Here is a 5,261-nt window from a genome sequence, read left to right as displayed (position 1 = left end):
CCCCTCTCTCAATCTCTGTATCTCTCACTCCCCAGCCCACCCCTTCTCTCTCACCTCCTCCAGTCCTTTTCATATCTCCCAGTTGATTCTGTCATCCGCTCCCTCTCACGCCATCTCCCATTGCCTCCTCCCTCTCATCCTCTCTCTGAAACCTTCCAGCTTCAACTCCTCCCTCCACCCCTTTTTTCACATCTCCATTCTTTTTACATCCTGTCAGTTGATTTCTGTCTTTCCTTCTCTCTCACTCTCCAGAAGTAATCCCTCCCCACCTTATCCAACACAAAAAAAATCCCTCTTACCTCTCATCCCTTTCTTCAAATAGCCCCTCTTCCAAACATCTCACTGGCCAGATCAATGATAACAGTTTCCTGGGGCTCTGGACAAAAGGTGGATGATAAAAGTGGGAAGAGAGAGCAGGCTGATGACAGAGGCAACATTTTTCTCTTGGTTAGGTTCAGTGGTTGGTGAGGGGAGGGTGGCAGTGAAAATCTCCACTGGCCATGCACACAGCCCTCCCCTTCTTTCATGGCTGGTCCCAAGCTGCTGCCACATGCTGATCGCATCAGGCCCTGATCCCTCCTTGCGCAGGGCTTCCTGCAACTACAGAAACGCATGCAAGGGCTGTGCCACTGCACAAAATATGAGTGTGTGCTTATTTACAGGCCCCATGCTGACTTCCACTACTAATGCTGCTGGCACCTAAAATGTGCTGTCACTTGAGGCACTTGAGACCCCAACTGAAGGATGTATGACCCCATTTGGGGTCCCGGCCCACAGCTTGGGAAGCTCTGGCATGCACGCTGGAGTTGAATTCACAGCTACCTTTCTCTGCCTCTACTTCCTGCAGCTTAATCGGTCATGCTGCCCCAGCACTGCTGCTATCCCTTCCCCTTCCCGGCCCTTCAGAACTGCAGTCTCTTCTTCCCACCTCACTGTGGCTGTCTGTGAGGTTGCTCAGCCGATGGCTGCCTCTCTGCTATGCACGTAGGCTCTGCCTTCAGCTATTTCCTTCCGGTCTCACTCTGCCTGGCCGCTTTAGCCTCACAGCACTATGGGCTGGCAGGCCCCCCTCTGCTCCTTACCTATTTTCTTGTTTCTTTGTTCTACTTCCTCTGCTGGCACTCTTCCTCCTCCGATGCCTGGCTGTTATCTCTTCTCCTGTGGCAGCCAAAGCCAGGCAATCCAGTGAGGTAAACAGTCATGTTTGTAAAGAAAGGAAAAAACAAAACAGAAACCATTTTAATTTACCCCTTAGCAAACTGGAATTACCTAGTGTTAAACATAAATGTAGTGCACTGCAGTGACCCCCCCCCCCTCCCTGACCAGCATCCCCTCTATTCTCCTCTCCCTGCCCAGCATCCCCAGCCTTGAACCCAGTCTCCCACTTCCCTGCCCAGTATCACCCTGCTTTCCTGAGGCCTGTTCCTTGGCTGCTCTGTGCCCCAGGCAGTCCCAGGGAACATGGCTGGTCATGTGGGTCCTTGGATGACATGACTGTTCAGATGAGTCAGCAGCTGCATAGGGACTAAGGGTCCCTATGCAGCTGCTGACTGGGTGCCAGCACTGCATAGGGACTGGGTGCCAGCACTGCATGCCAGTTATGGCATGCAGTGCTGGCACCCAGCCCCCTGATGAGTGCATCAATGCCTCCCTCCCAGATTTTGTACATTGCATCTTGTGCAGTTGTCCAGTGCCAACCCCTTCTGACAGTCCTGGCTGACTTTCTTTTCCTCCTTCCCTGCCCAGCATCCCCCTGAGAGCATGTGTGAGAGTGTGTGAGATGTGCGAGAGAGAGTGTGTGAGGAAGGGAGCATGCTTTTCTGTATTTCCAGGGCTGTTCCCGATTGGTCATTTTCACTGACATTTGTCAGACACTTTAATATTGATTTATTCAGTCCTTCACTTATTGCCGATTGGTCCTTTCACTGTCACGTCAGTGAAAGGACCAATCACCTTTCAAAAGGCTGTCCTGAAAGGGGATTGGTCCTTTTCACAGTTAAATGGCAGTGGAAAGGAGCAATCGGAGGCCAGACCTTGCGGGGAGAGAGCTTAGGTCAGGTCAGACAGGGCTCCCAGCCATGTCTCCTAGGTACCCGAGGCACTAAGGTTGCACATTTTTCCCTAGCATGTCCTTTTTAGCATGGCAGGTCATTTGAATATTACATCAGGTCCCTGGGAGAGGTGGCTGGGCGTGCATTAAGAAAGTGGGCGCTCAGCATTGAGTGCCTGCTTTCTACGCGCCGATAATGCATTGGCCTGTGTGTTAGTTGATGTGTCAGCTGTTTTGAAATACTTTATGGGTGTTTAGGGAAATTTTTAAAACATCTACATTTTTGATTACTGCATGTTCTATTCATCAGTTGTTTTGAAATATTTATTTCTGTTTATTTGTATGGTTTTACTGTTATGATTGATGATTTCTATTTCTTGCTTTTATTGTTGTATTATGAAGAATAGTGATGTTTCTGTTTTACAATTGCACTGCATACAGTCCAGCTTGTTGCAGTTTCTAGCTTAAGGCCCTGTTTACTAAAGGTTTTTTCCCATTCTGCCTCTATGGGAAAAATGCTTAGTAAATGACCCCCTTAGATTTTATCTGCATGTTTGTATTTTATGGTCTGTTTATTGTGTATTTGGCGAGGGTCTGTCTATGTTCTGCATGTGTGACCGAGGTGAGGGATTCTGCTACCGTGTAATTTCTCTGTAGGGATCTATAGCAGCCTGCCCCATGGAGCTGAGCTAAGAAATGGAGAGACTGGAAGGTAGTTCACAGGCAGGAGTAAACTTATTAAAATCTATGGAAATAGGCCTGTAAACCCCCCCCCCCCCCCCCATTCCCCCAGTGTCCAGTCCTGGTCTGAGGAAAAGGTGGCAACCCTACCTCTCCTGCACGTCCCTGCAGGCTGCCTCTTGAAATTGAAAAGAACGGATTGGAACTCCATTCCAGGCCATTCCCCCCACAAATAAGTCCTGCTACTCAGCTTCTGATTTTCTGTTACAACTGAAACACCGCCGATGAACCACCCCAGAAAAGAAAATGTGGCTTTTCAGTTATAACCTAAAACGCTCCAAACAGCCCTGCCTTTCCGATGGCAGCATCCCCCCTGCTGATTGCCGGCTGTGAATAAGCAGCAGCCCCTGAGTCATCAGGCTGCTGCTGCAACCCTCCCAAGAGAGAACAGAAAAAGGCAGCGGAGGATGGAGATGATCCTGAGAGGTGGCGAGGTGAGATCTCGAGGTTCCTACTGGGCGGGGGGGATGGGAGAAGGAGGGAGAGAATGCCTGGAGAAAGAACAAAAAAAAGTGAAAAAATATGAAAAAAATAATCCTTAAAGAAATGAAACTATAAAGAGCAAACTAAAATGAGCAAAAAAAAAAAAGAGAAAAGGAAAACAAAACGTCCCCAGCTCCTACAAATATGTGGCTAGTGCCTACATTTTCTTTTTCCACCCCTGTCTTGTTGACCCCAGTTGGTCTCAGGTCAGTGGTAGAAGAGTATTGGGGGGGGGCAGAGAGAAAGTTGTAGAAGAATGCAGCATGGCTGGGGGTTGGGGGGGGGGGGGGGAGGAGGGAGCCATTTGCTCTAGAATCAACATTGGGTTTTATAAACCGCCCACCCGACCAATGCAAGCTGCCCAAAGCAGTGTACAATAAAAAAAATTAATCTCCAACAAATGAAAAAAACAAAACAAAACTATAACAAATAAAATACCCCGCCTCCCCTTCCACCCACTAAAACTTATCCAGCGACAGCCCCCTCTTGTAACTGCTTCCTAAAAGACAAATTCATTCGTTTCCACTCTAATATGGGGGGGTAGATGACTTTGAAGCTGAGGCACCACCATGGAAAACCTAGTGCGCATTTCACTTTTCTTGCTACTTTATTGGAAGGAATTTCCCCCATATTTCCACCTCAAATTTCCTCTGTCAGCTTTGGGAAATATGCATATCAGTATCTTTGTATTTTACATAGTACAGGAGGAAATTCATTTCTGTTTGGCTTTCTTGGGGTTTCTAGTTCAGTTTTTGCCTTCACATTTCTAGTTCTAATTTTCAGCCACTTATTCTCCATTTGGTGAGGACCTGGCTGTGTCCTGCAAGTATTTTCTCTTACCCTCTTAACATCTCCTTAAACAGGCCCAGCCTTAGCACTAGAAATAAATCATTCACTGGCATAATGCCACAGCTCTGGTCTTCCGTGCCAACTGAAATCAGAGACGAGGCAGAGTTTTTATCAATGATCAAAGACATGGCTCTGTAGAAAGACCTCAGAGCTAGGTGCATTATCAGTTTCCAGTTTTCTAGGGTAACTGCCTGGTATTATTGGCGTGTGCGACCTGTGCGCCATGCTCAGGTTGGCACCGCACACCCTCCCTCCTGCACCATCATCACGGGACCGGCCCCCTCGGGAATGCTGTGAAGGATCAGCCTGCTGAGAGGAGGAGGGGAAGAGAGAATGAGCGGGTATTGCTGCTGTGCAGGAAAGGAGGGAGGGAGGAGGATGATGGGCACTGTGAGAACGGGGAAGGAGCGGGACAGAAGGGATACAGGTGCTGTGCGGAGGGTGGCGGGGGAGATGGGCATACTATGCCAGAGTCACCACCACAGCCAAAGGAGGGAGTACTGTGCCAGAGCAGCCACAAAAGGGGTTCACTAATTTCGGTTTTCACATAGCCTAGAGCCAACCCTGCCTAGGAGATTTAGGATAAGGAAAGTCTTACAAGGTGCCAGGCTAGTAAGTGAGCTTCTGAGGGAATCTGCAATGCGCTAAGCGCTGTAGTTATTTGTATTAGATGCAATCAATTTGTGAAAAATGTTGGAAAATTAAGGATCAGTGCCACAGTTACTGCTGTGATCGCATAAAATGTGGGACTCATTAGGATCGACTAGACCGTGTGTATATGGAGCAGACAGATGTCGAGATACGGCAGGCACCGGTTTAGGTCTGCTATATACATGGGATTATTAGTGGGATTATGGGAGATGAGGGATCTATATATTGTCTTTTGGTTTGGATATTTTGTGTTGGGATTTTAATGATGAGCGAGGAAAAGAGAAATGTGATGAGACAGCAATGAGGAAGTTTTTATGTATTCATTTAATTACTGTTTAGGATTCAACTAAATGCTGTAATCTGCTTTGTCCTGAATGTAAATCAGAAAAGCAGGCCGTAAAGCAGGTGATATTTTACACTGATTTGATTGTTTTTAGAGATTATATGGTCTATTCATTTTATAAGTAAATAAATTCAATTTAAGTGG

The sequence above is a fragment of the Rhinatrema bivittatum genome, chromosome 14 (assembly GCF_901001135.1).
Source record: "Rhinatrema bivittatum chromosome 14, aRhiBiv1.1, whole genome shotgun sequence".
Classification (NCBI taxonomy): Eukaryota; Metazoa; Chordata; class Amphibia; order Gymnophiona; family Rhinatrematidae; genus Rhinatrema; species Rhinatrema bivittatum.
The sequence above is the reverse complement of the archived record's forward strand: the minus strand, read 5'-3'. Positions refer to the sequence as shown.